At 38.0% G+C, this 18,638-nt stretch overlaps 1 long non-coding RNA gene and 1 pseudogene across 5 annotated transcripts in view; both read left to right on the top strand.

Annotated features, from left to right (window-relative positions):
* Positions 1–18,638, top strand: part of LOC144321947 (uncharacterized) — a 242,919-nt gene that overhangs the window by 219,451 nt on the left and 4,830 nt on the right. For 4 of the 5 annotated variants that reach the window (XR_013387490.1, XR_013387492.1, XR_013387491.1 and 1 more), the window contains one exon: positions 7,631–7,778. This is a non-coding gene — a long non-coding RNA (uncharacterized LOC144321947). Of the gene's footprint in view, positions 1–7,630; positions 7,779–10,206; positions 10,305–18,638 lie in introns of those variants that run through there. The other variant, XR_013387493.1, reaches the window with a different exon arrangement.
* LOC144322785 (peptidyl-prolyl cis-trans isomerase FKBP3 pseudogene) lies at positions 107–799 on the top strand (annotated as a pseudogene).

The raw sequence follows: 18,638 nt of genomic DNA, 5'->3' as shown, positions 1-18,638 counted from the left end.
AGTATATTTCTATTAGGGAAGACAGACACCAAATAAACAAATATGTAATATGTTGCATGGTAAAAAATATCAAGAAAAAATAATATCGAGTAAAGCAGAGGCAGTGGGGGTGGGGGTGGGGATGGCGGCTGCCGTTCCACAGTGGGTCTGCACCGTGGAGCAGGTGCTCAGCGAGCAACTACCCAAGAATCACGTTATCAAGTTTCTACAGGACCACGGTTCAAATTTGTTTCTTGCAGAACATAAATTATTAGGAAACATTAAAAATGTGGCCAAGACAGCTGACAAGGACCATTTGGCTACAGCCTACAACCATCTTTTTGAAAGTAAGCATTTCAAAGGTACTGAAAGTATAAGTAAAGTGTCTGAGCAGGTGAAAAATGTGAAGCTTAATGAAGATAAACCCAAAGAAACCAAGTCTGAAGAGACTCTGGATGAGGGTCCACCAAAACATACAAAATCTGTCCTTAAAAAAGGAGGTATTGTTCACTGCTAGTATATAGGAACAGTACAGGATGGAACTGTTTTTGATACTAATAATATTCAAATCAGTTCAAAGAAGAAGAAAAATGCCAAGCCTTTAAGTTTTAAAGTTGGAATAGGCAAAGTTATCAGAGGATGAGATGAACCACTCTTAACTATGAGTAAAGGAGAAAAGGCTTGACTACAGATTGAACCAGAATGGGCTTATGGAAAGAAAGGACAGCCTGATGCCAAAATTCCACCAAATGCAAAACTCATTTTTAAAATGGAATTAGTGGGGGGGGGGGGGGGAGGGAGCAGGATGGCGGAAGAGTAGGGTCTCCAAGTCACCTGTCCCCACCAATTTACCTAGAGAACTTTCAAATCATCCTGGAAACCTACGAATTCCACCTGAGATTTAAAGAGAGAACAGCTGGACTGCTATAGTGAGAAGAGTTCGCGCTTCTATCAAGGTAGGAAGACAGAAAAAAAAAAAAAAGCATCCAAGGGGGAGGGGCCCTGCGAAGAGCCGGGCTAAGGCCCCCCATCGAGAGCTCCAGGACCGGATCCCCCTCCCGGAGAAGCAGGAGCTTCACCAATCTTCTGGGTCGGAAAGGCGCTCGCAGGGAGTTGCAGCAGGACCCCAGGAGGGGCGGGGGTGCGAGGGCACTAACAGAGGGGGAGCGCGCCACACCCCATGGCCCAGCTTCCTAAGGGGCTGCAGCGCGCCTAGCGGAGCCTGGGAGCAGCTTGGAGGCGGCACAGGCAAAGGCTCGGCGGAGGGGCCTGCGCAGCTTCGTGAGCAGCTTCGGTGGCGGCTGGATTGGTGGCAGGGAGCGTGATTCCAGCAGTATAGGCCCTAGAGCCCAGGGCGCTGGGGACACAGCCCAGGATCCTGAGCTCCCCCAGGGACAGGCAGAGGCCGGGAGGACACAAGACAGCAAGGACGCTTCTGCCACCAGGCGTCCCCGCCCCTGGAGCATCCAGGCCCCTGCGGACTGGGAGCTGTGGTTGTTACTGCGGGAGCTGACTCCAGAACTGGAGAGCTGACTGCTGCCACTGTGGTTGTTCCTCCTAGGGCTTCGCAGGATGAGCAACCCCCACTGAGCCTCACAGTGGCCTCACAGGATGAACCGGATAAACAACTCCCACTGAGCTGTGCACCAGGAGGGGGCTGAGCACCTCCCCCAAGTGCTGACACCTGAGAATCAGCACAGCAGGCCCCTCCCCCAGAAGACCAGCTAGACGGACAGGGGAATAACAAGTTATTGACCAAGCAGCACTGGAAAGTTCCAGGGGAAGTCGAGGGATCTACAGTATATAGAATCAGACGATACTCCCCCTTGTTTTTGTTTTCTGTTTGCTTCCCCCCTTTTTTTTCCTTTCTTTTCTTCTTCTCTCTTCTCTCTTCTCTCTTTTTCTCCTTTTCCCAGTACAACTTGTTTTGGGCCACTCTGCACTGAGCAAAATGACTAGAAGGAAAACCTCACCTCAAAAGAAAGAATCACAGTCCTCTCTCCCACAGTTACAGAATTTGGATTACAATTCAATGTCAGAAAGCCAATTCAGAAGCACAATTATAAAGCTACTGGTGGCTCTAGAAAAAAGCATAAAGGATTCAAGAGACTTCATGACTGCAGAATTTAGATCTAATCGGGCAGAAATTAAAAATCAATTAAATGAGATGCAATCCAAACTAGGGGTCCTAATGACAAGGGTTAATGAGGTAGAAGAACGAGTGAGTGACATAGAATACAAGTTGATGGCAAGGAGGGAACTGAGGAAAAAAGAGAAAAACAAAAGATCATGAGGATAGGTTAAGGGAAATAAATGACAGCCTCAGAAGGAAAAATCTATGTTGAATTGGAGTTCCCGAGGGCTCTGAAAGGGACAGAGGTCCAGAATATGTATTTGAACAAATCATAGCTCAGAACTTTCCTAATCTGGGAAGGGAAACAGGCATTCAGATCCAGGAAATAGATCCCCCCCTAAAATCAATAAAAAAAACCCTCAACACCTGGAAATTTAATAGTGAAACTTGCAAATTCCAAAGATAAAGAGAAGATCCTTAAAGCAGCAAGAGACAAGAAATCTCTAACTTTTATGTGGAGAAATATTAGATTAACAGCAGACCTCTCCACAGAGACCTGGCAAGCCAGAAAGGGCTGCAGGATATATTCAGGGTCCTAAATGAGAAGAACATGCAGCCAAGAATACTTTATCTAGCAAGGCTCTCATTCAGAATAGAAGGAGAAATAAAGAGCTTACAAGATAGGCAGAAACTGAAAGAATATGTGACCACCAAACCAGTTCTGCAAGAAATACTAAGGGGGATTCTGTAATAGAAAGAGGAAGTCCAAGGGAACAATCCACAAAAACAGGGACTCAATAGGTATCATGATGACACTAAATTCATATCTTTCAATAGTAACTCTGAACGTGAATGGGTTTAATGACCCCATCAAAAGGCACAGGGTTTCAGACTAGATAAAAAAGCAGGACCCATCTATTTGCTGTCTACAAGAGACTAATTTTATTTTATTTTTTTAAAGATTTATTTTTATTTATTTATGAGAGAGAGAGAGAGAGAGGCAGAGACACAGGCAGAGGGAGAAGCAGACTCCATGCCAGGATCCCGACTTAGGACTTGATCCTGGGACCCCAGGATCGCACCCTGGGCCAAATGCAGGCATGAAACCACTGAGCCACCCAGGGATCCCCTACAAGAGACTAATTTTAGACAGAAGGACACCTACAGCCTGAAAATAAAAGGTTGGAGAACCATTTGCCATTCAAATCATCCTCAAAAGAAAGCAGGGGTAGCCATCCTTATATCAGATAAACTAAAGTTTATCCCAAAGACTGTAGTAAGAGATGAAGAGGGACACTATATCATACTTAAAGGATCTATCCAACAAGAAGACTTAACAATCATCAATATTTATGCCCCGAATGTGGGAGCTGCCAAGTATCAATCAATTAATAACCAAAGTTAAGACATACTTAGATAATAATACACTTATACTTGGTGACTTGAATGTAGCACTTTCTATAATCGACAGATCTTCTAAGCACAACATCTCCAAAGAAACAAGAGCTTTAAATGATACACTGGACCAGATGGATTTCACAGATATTTACAGAACTTTACATCCAAACACAACTGAATACACATTCTTCTCAAGCACATGGAACTTTCTCCAGAATAGACCACATACTGGGTCACAAATCAGGTCTTAACTGATACCAAAAGATTCCAAAACCAAAGACCCCAACAAAAAGGAGAATTATAGACCAATATCCCCGATGAACATGGATGCAAAAATTCTCAACAAGATACTAGCCAATAGAATCCAACAATACATTACGAAGATTATTTACCATGACTAAGTGGAATTTATCCCCGGGATGCAAGGCTGGTTCAACACTCGTAAAGCAATCAACGTAATTGATCATATCAGCAAAAGAAAAAACAAGAACCATATGATCCTCTCAATAGATGCAGAGAAAGCATTTGACAAAATACAGCATCCATTCCTGATCAAAACTCTTCAGAGTGTAGGGATAGAGGGAACATTCCTCAGCATCTTAAAAGCTATCTACAAAAAGCCCACAGCAAGTATCATTCTCAATGGGAAACACTGGGAGCCTTTCCTTTAAGATCAGGAACAAGACAGTGATGTCCACACTCACTACTGCTATTCAACATAGTACTAGAAGTCCTAGCCTCAGCAATCAGGCAACAAAAAGAAATAAAAGGCATTCAAATTGGCAAAGAAGAAGTCAAACTCTCCCTCTTCGTAGATGACATAGTACTGTATGTAGAAAAACCAAAAGCCTCCACCACAAAATTACTAGAACTCATACAGCAATTCAGCAGTGTGGCAGGTTACAAAATCAATGCCCAGAAATCAGTGGCATTTCTATACACTAACAATGAGACTGAAGAAAGAGAAATTAAGGAGTCAATCCCATTTACAATTGCACCCAAAAGCATAAGATACTTAGGAATAAACCTAACCAAAGAGGTAAAGGATCTATACCCTAAAAACTACAGAACACTTCTGAAAGAAATTGAGGAAGACACAAAGAGATAGAAAATATTCCATGCTCATGGATTGGAAGAATTAATATTGTGAAAATGTCAATGTTACCCAGGGCAATTTACACATTTAATGCAATCCCTATCAAAATACCATGGACTTTCTTCAGAGAGTTGGAACAAATCATCTTAAGATTTGTGTGGAATCAGCAAAGAATACCCAGAGAATATTAAAAAAGAAAACCATAGCTGGGGGCATCACAATGCCAGATTTCAGGTTGTATTACAAAACTGTAGTCATCAAGACAGTGTGGTACTGGCACAAAAACAGACACATAGGTCAATGGAACAGAATAGAGAATCCAGAAGTGGACCCTCAACTTTATGGTCAACTAATATTCGACAAAAGAGGAAAGACTATCCATTGGAAGAAAGACAGTCTCTTCAATAAATGGTGCTGGGAAAATTGGACATCCACATGCAGAAGAATGAAACTGGACCATTCTCTTACACCATACACAAAGATAAACTCAAAATGGATGAAAGATCTTAATGTGAGACAAAATCCTAGAGGAGAACACAGGCAACACCCTTTTTGAACTCGGCCATAGTAACTTCTTGCAAGATACATCCACGAAGGCAAGAGAAACAAAAGCAAAAATGAACTATTGGGACTTCATCAAGACAAGAAGCTTTTGCACAGCAAAAGAAACAGTCAACAAAACTAAAAGACAACCTACAGAATGGGAGAAGATATTTGCAAATGACCTATCAGATAAAGGGCTAGTTTCCAAGATCTATAAAGAACTTATTAAACTCAACAGCAAAGAAACAAATAACCCAATCACGAAATTGGCAAAAGACATGAACAGAAATCTCACAGAGGAAGACGTAGACATGGCCAACAAGCACATGAGAAAATTCTCTGCATCACTTGGCATCAGGAAAATATAAATCAAAACCACAATGAGATACCACCTCACACCAGTGAGAATGGGGAAAATTAACAAGGCAGGAAACCACAAATGTTGGAGAGGATGTGGAGAAAGGGGAACCCTCTTGCACTGTTGGTGGGAATGTGAACTGGTACAGCCACTCTGGAAAACTGTGTGGAGGTTCCTCAAAGAATTAAAAATAGATCTGCCCTAGACCCAGCAATTGCACTGCTGGGGATTTACCCCAAAGATTCAGATGCAATGAAACGCTGGGACACCTGCACCTGGATGTTTCTAGCAGCAATGTCCACAATAGCTAAACTGTGGAAGGAGCCTCGGTGTCCATCGAAAGATGAATGGATAAAGAAGATGTGGTTTATGTATACAATGGAATATTACTCAGCCATTAGAAAGGACAAATACCCACCATTTGCTTCGACGTGGATGGAACTGGAGGGTATTATGCTGAGTGAAATAAGTCAATCGGAGAAGGACAAACATCATATGGTCTCATTCATTTGGGGAATATAAAAAATAGTGACAGGGAATAAAGGGGAAAGGAGAAAAAATGAGTGGGAAATATCAGAGAGGGAGACAGAACATGAGAGACTCCTAACTCTGGGAAACGAACAAGGGGTAGTGGAAAGAGAGGTGGGCGGGGGTGGGGGGAGTAACTGAGTGACATTCACTGAGGGAGGCACTTGATGGGATGAGCACTGGGTGTTATGCTATATGTTGGCAAATTGAACTCCAGTAAAAAAAATTTTTTTCGTTTAAAAAAAATGGAGTTAGTGGATTTTGATTGAAATAACAATGCTTTAGATATAAAGACATTAGCAACAATAAAACATGGCCTTGAAGAAACTTAATAAGTAGAGCTGGTTACTATTGTAAGGGAAGAGTCAACTGGAAAATTCAAGAACTCAGATATTGGGGAATCTCTGGGTGGTGCAGCGGTTTGGCGCCTGCCTTTGGCCCAGGGCGTGATCCTGGAGACCCGGGATTGAATCCCACATCGGGCTCCCAGTGCATGGAGCCTGCTTCTCCCTCTGCCTGTGTCTCTGCTTCTCTCTCTCTCTCTCTCTCTCTCTCTGACTATCATAAATAAATAAAAATAAAAAAAATTTAGAAAAAAAGAACTCAGATATTGTTTACCCAATCCCCAACTTTTAATATATGTAATCTATCATAATTCTCTAAAGTTCAAAATATTTTACTACAGCTATGTAAATATTAAGGTGAAATGACTTTCCTTTTACCTCATGCTGTAAACTAAAAGGCTCAATAAAAACATATTCAGTGTCTTGAAAAAAGAAAAAAATAATATCAAGAAAAATAAAACAAAATTTGGAAATATGAATTGATGAGAAGTACGTGAGTTAGGCTCAGAGAAATGGTAACCATGGGAGGTTTAGCATTTATGATCATAGCCAAAATAGTCTGGGTGGGATGCTGCTAAATCTTCCTTGGAAATTGTCAACACGAGGACTGGATATTGGTTTCTGCCACTGTGACCCTGCTTGTATACTCTAGAGTCAGAGACTGCACGGGGAATGCCTGAGTGTAGGTCTTGCACCCAGACTTGAGCTTTGCAGAGAGATAATCTGCTCCCCTGTGCCATTTCTTTTTTTCTTTAAAAAAAAGATTTTATTTATTTATTCACAAGAGACACAGACAAATGCAGAGGAAGAAGCACGTTCCCTGTAGGGAGCCTGATGCAGGACTTGATCCCAGGACCCCAGGATCATGGCCTGAGCCAAGGGCAGATGCTCAACCACTGAGCCACCAGGCATCCCCCCTGTGTCATTTCTAATGGAAATTCTGTTACCCACTGAACTTGTTTTTCCCCCCACTTGGGGATACAAAATAAGATATATGATAACTAAAGTTGAATTTTAGTTAAATATTGGTTACTGTTTTAGTATAAGTATGTTCATATTTAAGTGAGTCTTGATTTGTTTTTTCTAATTATGACAACTTACCCCAAAGAGTAAAGATGTTGTTTGCTGAGAGCCACAAAATGACAAATGCCCACTCAAATCAGTTAAATGTGAAGATTCAAGAAAGACCAGTATAAAAAACCAGTATAAAAAACAATTCATAATATAGTGTACTCTGTGCTATAAATAGGAGTGTGTAGAAAAATCTGTAGGAGAACATCTGAGAAAGCAACTTTTCTTTTTCTGCCTAGAAGTTGGATGGAGAATTTGGCCACGCTGCAAATTGGGGTTGAATCTTGAGTTGGGTCTCAAAATGAGTAGGAATTTGCCAAGTAAGAAAAAAGAGGGGGAAACACTTGACCAGCAGAGAACTAGCAACATGGATCAATGAATTATGAAGTAAGTGTTATAAATTTGGTATGGTTTGCATGAAGGGGTTTGTGTGTAAGAAGCGATTGGGGCCAAGGGTGTTGGATGAGATTGAGAAAACTTTTATATAGTAGAAAAAAAAAACAGGGTTAAAAGCTGAGTTGGGAAGCCTTGCTATAGCTGGCATATATGACTTGATTTTGGTTTTATAGGTTTGGCTTTATATATTTATATCTTGAATTCCCAAGAGAAAAAAGCCCTACCTCAAGTCACTTAGTTATTATTAGGAGTATACTTGTTGGGTGGGGAAGAAACCATCAGTGGTGGCTTATTTGTGGAGCTTTGGAAGGGGAACATGAAGCTAGTACGGATGGTCAGTTATGAAGTGAATTAAGTGTTGAGTATCCACACATGGTGAACATTAGTGAGGCCACAACAGTGTTCTTGGTGTAGCATACTGAGGTGGCCTTAAGGCTGGGTGAAAATGAGTGGAAGACAAGAAAGGAACCTGTGAGGTGACAAGTAAGCACAGATGCATTAGATGTGTGCAAGTTAATGAGGTCATGAGTACATATATGTACAGACTCTCCCAGATTTTTCCCCTCAGGCAGGCACTTACCTGCTTTCCTTAGGCAACTCAAAGTAGTAAAGTTGAAGCCTTGAAATGAAATCATAGATTTTATTCAAAGAGAAAGTTTGCTGTAACAGAATACATAATATTTCTTTTATTACTATGAGAGTGTTGAATTCAGAGAACAGGCTTCTATGAACTTTGGTACATATCTGCCTGTAGTTTCTCAAGGGAAGGTGTAAGAGATTTTTGAATAGTTATGCATGCTAAGACAAATTCACTTGTCACTCAGTTGGCTTGTAGCCTGAAGACTTGGATCATACAGAAGTGTAATCTCAAAAGTTTTTTTCTCATGGTTTAAGGTAACTTTCACCACATCAGTTTTTGCTTCATTCGGCTGTTCATTATTTTTTTAAAGATTTTATTTAATTATTCATGAGAGACAGAGAGAGAGAGAGAGGGAGAGAGAGGGAGACACACAGAGAAGAAGCAGGCTCCATGCAGGAAGCCCGGTGTGGGACTCGATCCCGGGTTTCTAGGATCACGCCCTGGGCCGAAGGCAGGCGCCAAACTGCTGAGCCACCCAGGGATCCCCCATTTCATTATTTTTTAGGCATAGCTCAGGCACCTGGGGTTACAGCAAGCTGGAAGACATATTGGTATATCAAATTAAGTATTTCATGAACTTCACCTTAAAATTTTTTTTGCATGTCCTACATCTTTGGCATATATATATATATATATATATATATATATATATATTATATTATTTTATATATAAATTATATATAAATATAAATTCATATATTATGGATTTATATAAATATATAATAAATATAAATATATAAAATATAATGTGTAAAATATATAACATTTATAGAATATATTTTAAATCTATAATTTATAAAATATGTATAAATATTAAAGTATATAACAAATATTTAAGTTATATATTATATAAATATAATGTATAAATATATATAAATTTTTATATATACCTTAAAATTTTACCTTTATGAATATATATGCTATTAGAGAAAGAGAAGTCAGAGACAAAACAATTCATAACATGATTTTAAAAAGTTGTTGAGAAACCGCACTTCACTGCATGTAAATTTCATTATTTTTAAGTCTGCCTCTGCCTCCCACATTAATATGAACAATGAGGAGTTTGTGTACAAAGATTTTCGAATAGGCCCTCTAGTCCTGCGTGTAATACATTAATATTGCTATGTTGTAGGATTTACATACATAAATGCATATACACAAGTATGCATTTTTGGAATTCACTTTTTGTAAAGATCCAATGATTAGTGTTGAGGACATATAATGGAAGGATATATGAATTAGGACCAACTTTGCTAAAAGAGCAGGAAGTGTGCATTGGGATAAAGGAGGATTAAAGGTAAAAACTCCAAAAAAAACCAAAAAAACTCCAAAACCTGAGCATAATGAGAGGAAATTTTGAGGAGTATTTGGTCTAATATGAGTTAACTGGGTTTCTGGAAACATAGGTTTTCTTCCAAAGCAGTCTGGGAAATCAATGGATAACTAAGAAATAGAAAACCATTTCGAGAACATGCCAGGAAGGCAGTTCAGCCTGGTGCAAAGGATCATACGCATTAAAAGACCAGAAAGGACTCAATTTTCTCTGAAAACCTGATTTCTAGAACCTCACTGACCCTGGAACAGAGTGTTCTGGAGGTTGGAAAAGAGCTTACATAAGATAAAACTTTATTCATATCTGTAATATTCTACTGTTTCATTGTGGGGATCCTTTTGGTAAACTTATTCTTTGGTATTTGGCTTTGTATTCTTTGATGCTATTGCAAAATGATGTCTTTTTTTTTAAATCAAATTGTCTAATTGTTTGCTGCTCTTGTCTAGATATGCATCTGACTGTGTATCCAGCCACATTGCCAATAGATCAATAGTTTTGAATTTTCAAAATGCGATTAATTGTATCATTTGCAGTTATAACAGGTTTGTCTCCTCCATTCTAATTTTGTTTCTGATTTCTTTCTATTGTGCTAGTTAAGGCCTCTAACTCAATATTTAATACAAATAGTAATAATGGGTACCATCATCATCATCAACATCATCATCTTGTACCATTCCTGACTTCATTTTTCTTTAAAATTTTATATTTGTTTGTGGTAAGAACACTTATTAAGAGATCTATCCTCTTAAATTTTTAAGTGTGTAATACAGTATCTTTACAGATACACGTTGCATAACCAAAACTTTATGCCCATTGATAAACAACTCCTGTTTTCCTATCCCTCTGGCCCTGAGTAACCATCATACTATTCTCTGATTCTATCAGTTTGACTATTTAGGTTCCTTGAATAATTGGAATCAGACAGTATTTGTCCTTCTGTGACCAGCTTATTTCTTTTACCATCATGTCCCTTGAAGTTCACCTGTGTGGCTGCATATTACATAATTTCTTTCTGTCTGAAGGTTGAATAATATTCCATTATATGTATATATCCATCTTTGTTATCCATTTGTACATCCCTGGACATCTAATTGTTCCTTATTGGGCTATTATGAATAGTACTGCAACGAACATGAGAGTGCTACCTATCTCTTGAACCCTTACTTCAATAATTTTGGATAAATACCCATAAGTGGGATTGCTGGCTCATATGATTGTTCCATTTTTAGTTTTTTGAGGAAATGCCATATGTTTTTCCATAGCAGCTGCACATTTTACATTCTCACCAACAGTGTACAGGGTTCCAATTTCCCCACATCCTTCTCAACACTTGTTGTCTTTTGTTGTTTTGATAATAATCACTGTGATAGGTATGAGGTGAGATCTCATTGTAGCTTTCATTTGCCTTTCCCTAATGGGTATTGAGATTGAGCATCTTTACATATACCTGTTGATCATTTGTACATCTTCTTTGCAGAAATGTCTATTTAAATCTTTAGCCCATTCTCAAATAATTCATTAATTTATTTGTTGTTGAGTCCTCAGTCTTACATATTTGGAAATATACCCCTTATCAGATAAATGGTTTGAAAACATTTTTGCCCATTCTGTATGTTGACTTGGTTGATTGTTTCCTTTGCTTTGCAGAAGCATTTTAGCTAGATACAGTTCCTCTTTTCTGTATTTTATTTATTGGGTGTGTTTTTAGTGTCCTATCCATGAAATCATCCCAGGACCAATGTCCTGAAGCTTTCCCCTGTGTTTCCTTCCCTGTGTTTTATAGTTCTAGGTTGTTAGTTTTAGTCTTTAATCCATTTTGAGTTGATTTTTTGGTATTGTGTGAGATAGGAGTCCATTTTAATTCTTTGGCATCCGGCTATCTTGTTTTCCCAACACCATTCATTGAAGATCCTTTCCTTTCCCCATTGTATATGTTTGGCTGCTTTGTTCAGAATGAACTTCCCTGTGTAAATATAGGTTTATATCTGGGCTCTGTATTCTGTTCTATTGACCTGTGTGTCTGTTTTTATGCCAATGCCTGACTGTTTTAGTATAGCTTTGTAATAGAGTTTAAAATCAGGAAGTGTGATGCCTTCAGCTTTGATCTTCGTGTTCAAGATTGAACAGGCTGTTCAGAGTCCTTTGTGATTCCATATAAGATTCAGGATGGGTTTTTCTATTTATGTAAAATGTGCTATTGAGGTTTTGATAGAGATTGCATTGAATCTGTAGATCACTTTGGGTAGTATGGACTTTTTTTTTAAATTTATTTTTTATTGGTGTTCAATTTGCCAACATATAGAATAACACCCAGTGCTCATCCCGTCAAGTGCCCACCTCAGTGCCCATCACCCAGTCACCCCCACCACCCACCCACCTCCCCTTCCACCACCCCTAGTTTGTTTCCCAGAATTAGGAGTCTTTCATGTTCTGTCTTCCTTTCTGATATTTCCCACTTATTTTTTCTCCTTTCCCCTTTATTCCCTGTCACTATTTTTTATATTCCCCAAATGAATGAGACCATATGATGTTTGTCCTTCTCCGATTGACTTATTTCACTCAGCATAATACCCTCCAGTTCCATCCACGTCGAAGCAAATGGTGGGTATTTGTCCTTTCTAATGGCTGAGTAATATTCCATTGTATACATAAACCACATCTTCTTTATCCATTCATCTTCCGATGGACACCGAGGCTCCTTCCACAGTTTGGCTATTGTGGACATTGCTGCTAGAAACATCGGGGTGCAGGTATCCTGGCGTTTCATTGCATCTGTATCTTTGGGGTAAATCCTCAGCAGTGCAATTGCTGGGTCATAGGGCAGATCTATTTTTAACTCTTTGAGGAACCTCCACACAGTTTACCAGAGTGGCTGCACCAGTTCACATTCCCACTAACAGTGCAAGAGGGTTCCCCTTTCTCCACATCCTCTCCAACATTTGTGGTTTCCTGCCTTGTTAATTTTCCCCATTCTCACTGGTGTGAGGTGGTATCTCATTGTGGTTTTGATTTGTATTTCCCTGATGGCAAGAGATGTGGAGCATTTCCTCATGTGCTTTTTGGCCATGTCTGTGTCTTCCTCTGTGAGATTTCTGTTCATGTCTTTTGCCCATTTCATGATTGGGTTGTTTGTTTCTTTGATGTTGAGTTTAATAAGTTCTTTATAGATCTTGGAAACTAGCCCTTTATCTGATAGGTCATTTGCAAATATCTTCTCCCATTCTGTAGGTTGTCTTTTAGTTTTTGACTGTATCCTTTGCTGTGCAAAAGCTTCTTATCTTGATGAAGTCCCAATAGTTCATTTTTGCTTTTGTTTCTTTTGCCTTCATGGATGTATCTTGCAAGAACCATAGCTGAGGGCATCACAATGCCAGATTTCAGGTTGTACTACAAAGCTATAGTCATCAAGACAGTGTGGCACAAAAACAGACACATAGGTCAATGGAACAGAATAGAGAACCCAAAGTGGACCCTCAACTTTATGGTCAACTAATATTCGACAAAGGAGGAAAGACTATCCACTGGAAGAAAGACAGTCCCTTCAATAAATGGTGCTGGGAAAATTGGACATCCACATGCAGAAGAATGAAACTAGACCACTCTCTGTCACCATACACAAAGATAAACTCAAAATGGATGAAAAATCTAAATGTGAGACAAGATTCCATCAAAATCTTAGAGGAGAACACAGGCAACACCCTTTTTGAACTTGGCCATAGAAACTTCTTGCTAGTATGGACTTTTTAGAGATGGTATGTCTCATAATTGATAAACATGATATTTTTCTGTTTGTATCTTAAATTTCTTTCATCAGTGCTTCGTGGTTTCCAATGCTAGTCTTTCATCTCCTTAGTAAAGTTTATTTATTTTCTTTTTTTAAAAGTTTATTCTTTTTCATGCTAGTGTGAATGGAATTATTTTCCTAATTTCCTTTAAGGTAATTCATTGTTAGTGAACAGAAATGCAACTGGTTGTGTATATTGCTCTTATATCCTGAAAGCTTACTAGATTTGCTTCTTATTTATACCAGTTTTTTATTCATCTTTTTGGTTTTCTGTATATAGTATCATGGCATCTGGAAACAGGTATGATATTACTTTAACTTTTTCATTTGGATGCCTCTTCTTTCTTTCCTCCCTCCCTCCCTCCCTCCTCCTTTCTTTTCTTTTCTTCTCTTTTTCCTGTGTCTTTCTTTACTTCATTTTTTCTTTCCTCTTCCTCCCTTCCTCCCTCCCTTCCCACCGTTCCCTCCCCTTCCCTCCCTCCCTTCCTTCCTTCCTTCCTTCCTTCCTTCCTTCCTTCCTTCCTTCCTTCCCTGCTTGTTTTGGCTAAGACCTCCAATACTATATTGACTAGAAGTAGTGAGATTGAGTATCCTTGCCCTGTGCTAATCTCACAGGAAAAGCTTTCAGGTTTTCACTGTTGCATATGAAGTTGGCTTTGGACTTTGCATATATGGTCTTTATTATGGTGTAATAATTTCCTTCTGTTCCTAGTTTGTTGAAAACTTTTATCATGAAAGGGTATTGAGTTTGCCAAATGCCTTTTCTGCCTCGATTGAGGTGATCATATGATTTTTATCCTTTATTCTATTATATGTGGTGAATCGTATTAACTGATTTTCATATATTGAACCATTTTACATCTCAGGGATTATGCGCTTGGTCATGGTGTGAGAGCTCTTCAACGTGCTGTTTCATTCAGTTTCCTAGTATTATGTTGAGCATTTATGCATCTGTACTGATCATGGATATTGGCTGGTAGTTGTCTTTTCTGCTGGGCTTTGGTATTATGGTAGTTGTATTCTCAGAAAATGACTTTGGAAGCTGCTTCTTTTCACTTTCTTGGGGGAATTTGAGGATTGGCATTATTTTTTCTTTAAATGTTTGTAAGAGGATCCCTGGGTGGCACAGTGGTTTGGCGCCTGCCTTTGGCCCAGGGGGCGATCCTGGAGACCCGGGATCGAGTCCCACATCGGGCTCCCGGTGCATGGAGCCTGCTTCTCCCTCTGCCTGTGTCTCTGCCTCTCTCTCTCTCTCTGTGTGACTATCATAAATAAATAAAAATTAAAAAAAATAAATGTTTGGAAGAATTCACCAGTTAGGCCATCAGATCCTGAGCTTTTGTTTTGGGAAGTGTTTAATTATTGAGTCAATCTCTTTTCTAGTAATTTGTTTAGATTTCTTTTTTCTAAATGATTCAGTCTTGGTAGGTTATATGTTTCTAGGAATTTATTCATTTCCTTTGGGTTGTCCAATATGTTGGCATAGAATTGTTCATAGTAGTCTTTTATGATGTATTTCTGTATTATCAGTTGAATTTCTTCTCTTCCATTTATAATTCTATTTCAGTCCTCTTCTTTTTTCTTGGTAAGTACAGCTAAATGTTTGTCTACATTCATTATCTTTTCAGAAAACCAGCTCTTTTCTTTATTAATCTTTTCTTTTGATCTCCATTTCATCTATTTGTACTCTGACCTTTGTTATTTCTTCTTTGTTATTTTTTTACTGATTTTGCATTTCATTTGTTCTTTTTATAATCCTTGAGGTTGTAAAGTTGTTTATTTGAGCTTTGCCTTTTTTCTTAATGTAGGCATTTATTGCTATAAACTTATAGTACTGCTTTTGCTATATCCCATAACTTTCAGTATGTTGTGTTTGCATTTTAATTTGTTTGAAAATATTTTTGATTTCTCTTTTGATTTCTTCTTTTACCCATTGATTGTTCAGTAGCATGTTATCTCATTTCCATGTTTGTGACTTTTTCAGTTTTCTTTTTGTATGTGATTTCATACCATTGTGGTATGACTAGGAGATGGGCCTTTTTTCCTCTGCCTTCTAAACTAAGTCCTGAGTGGATAGCCATGTGAGTGCTTGCACACCTAGGAAAAACTGCTACTTTTGCTAGTCTTTGGGTTTCATGGACATAGGCCTCATTGACTTTCAGAGCTAGACATTAAGAAGCTCGTGCTTTGTATGGGAGTCTCAGAAGTTGAGGTTAAGCCCTTTGCTTTTCAGGGAGAAGCTGGGAATTGACAGTTACCTCCTGATTATATGGCATTGTGCCAGGAATTGGATTTATGACAAGACTGTGTCTCAACCTTTCTAACCTGCTTTTCCTGTGGATATTTTCTCTTTTGCCTGATGTATAGGAACCTTTTGGCTATTATGGATTTCTTTCAGAAGAAGTTGCTTGATGTGTCTGTGGGAGGAGAGGAGTTCAGGAGCCTTCTGTGCTGCCATCTTGGTTGACTTAAACACATATATTTTAAATTGTTACATTCTTATGGTAAATTGAGACTATCATTTTGTAATGATCTTCTCCATTCTGCTGTTTCTCTTACGGTGTACTCTATCTGATATTAATAGTGCTATTCTAGTTTTATTTTGGTTGATAAATAAAAATAAAACCAGTATTTCTGAGATAGGTCATGCTCTACTGTTTTCTTCCAATATTTATATGTCCTTATGTTTTTGGTGAATTACAAATAGCGTATACCGATTGGCCCTTAATATTTTGCTTTCCAATTTAATGTATTTATATTTATTGTAATTATTGATATATTTGGATATATTGATATATTTCTATGTACTTTGCCCATTGATTATTTGGTTGTTTTGTTCTCCTGTTTCTAATTTTTATGATTTGAGTTGATATTTAAACCTCTCTCCCAACAAGATAAGAACTTAACACTTTATCAATGAATTTTGCACCCCTAAACCCAGATCAGTGCCACTCTCCACCCACAAACCTGCTACATACAAATAACTCCTCATTATTTTGAGGATTTCATGGTTTTCTGCATTTTCATACTTCAGTTCTTTCAGGATTGATCTTGGCCAACAGATCTATACTGGTTTTACTAGATTTATACTTCTCAGAATCAGAGCCCATTAGGGTTGCTATTAATTCTATGGCTATTTTCAACTATAATCTGCATATTTTTGTATAACTATTTTCTTGAGACTACTTATGCCACTATTATGGAGATTTGGAATTATTACCAGTATATTTTGTGTTTTGTTTTACACGAAGCTCTTTGGATGAAAGATACAAGTGCTCTAATAGTTTTCTTTTTCTTTTTTTGTGAGATTTGTACATTCAAGTTTAATGTAAACTTTTTTTAAGGTTTAAGTTTAAAATTATTTTCTCATGATATTTTAAATAACTGATGTTTATTTTAAATGTTGGAGAGATAGGCCAACCGGGAGAGGGTAATTCCTCTTCATTTTCACTCCATTTGGAGAAATATTCATGGCTACTCAAAACCATTGGTGTAGTTTAGACACACAACCCTTCTCAGGTCATTGTTGTCCACGAGTTCTGTAACACATTTCATAGATAGTGACATGGCCTTTTTCAACATAATGACAATATTTATTTGTTGCCATCCATTACCTTGTCAAATTTTCCATTTTTTATTTTCTGGTACTCAACCTTACGGATCCTGAAAAATCATCTATCCTCTAAGAGACTTTTCTCAGAGGTGAACACATTTTGACACTTTATCTCACAGTTGATATTCCAAACCAGATTTTCTATTATGTCTATTTCTTAAGCAAATATTGCTGCCATAGAGACTAGGTTATCCTAAATGTGTTTGGATCACGCATTCTTAAATATCTTATCAACACTATGATATATGTGTCAGATAATTTTCCCTGGTAATGGAAGATTTAATGATAAATAAGTCCAACTATTCCTGCCTGTTAAAATGACATTAACTTGGGGAATAGAGTTTATACCATATAAGATTCAGAAAATTTATTAGTTTACTATGAAAATTTACTACTCCGTAAAAATAATTTTAAAGTCTGTAAGATCCTCATACATTCTCCCTCCTGGTGGCCACAGATGTGCATGGATTCATGAAAAGGACTTTTCCTATATATTAATTCTAAGCCAATGGATGAATTACAGTAGGGATTGTCCTATAATATGTTGTTTTTTCCTTTTTTTTTAACACATATGTGAGAATGATCATTGTTATATACTTTGACTAATCTTCTCAAATAGAGAAGCTCTTTTCTTTAGATAGCAGATGAGATGATAACCAAGTTTTACTGGCTTTGGGACCACTTTATTAGATAAATTTGTGTCTCAATTTGTTTTGATCTTTTTGTTAAAAGTTGGTCTTAAACAGTAACTATCAAGAGGCCATTCTTTTTTTTTTTTTTTTTAAAAAGATTTATTTATTTATTCATTCAGAGAGAGAGAGACAGGCAGAGAGAGAAGCAGGCTCCATGCAGGGAGCCCGACGTGGGACTCAATCTCAGGTCTCCAGGACCACGCCCCGGGCTGCAGGTGGCGCCAAACCGCTGCACCACCGGGGCTGCCCCAAGAGGCCATTCTTATCTCTATTTTCCAGGGTTTTATTTTAGGGAGGGGTTACCTTACTATAGATCATAGGTATAGACGATGCATTTTAGTATTTTCTATGTTATTTCACAAGTGCTGATAGTTACACTTAATTAATAATATATCTTTTAAAACTAGATTTGTAACTTGAATTTTTTTTTTAATTGCTTTGGTATTATTTATTTTTGTCTTTGAGTTTGAAGTAAGCTAATAGAATTAGCTTACCCTGTCATGAGTTCTGGGTGTGTCAGTTTCCTGATACAGTATTTGCAAATGCAATGCTTTTCTATACGGATTATAATTTACAGTTTGTTCCTTTCCATACATTAATTCCAGAAACTAAACATTTAGGATATCTGGTATTTCCAGGCTCTGGTTTATAGGCCAGATGTAGTCTAATTTGCTATATGCATATTCTGGCTAGTATTAAAATATGGAAATACTAGAGTATGGCCATAACATGATATTTCCATCATATTGTGGGTTTTTATGCATTTGTTTTAGTTGAAGCATAGTTGAC

Source organism: Canis aureus, chromosome 10 (genome assembly GCF_053574225.1).
Source record: "Canis aureus isolate CA01 chromosome 10, VMU_Caureus_v.1.0, whole genome shotgun sequence".
In the NCBI taxonomy this organism is placed as follows: domain Eukaryota; kingdom Metazoa; phylum Chordata; class Mammalia; order Carnivora; family Canidae; genus Canis; species Canis aureus.
This window is presented reverse-complemented; position numbering and strand designations above follow the sequence as displayed.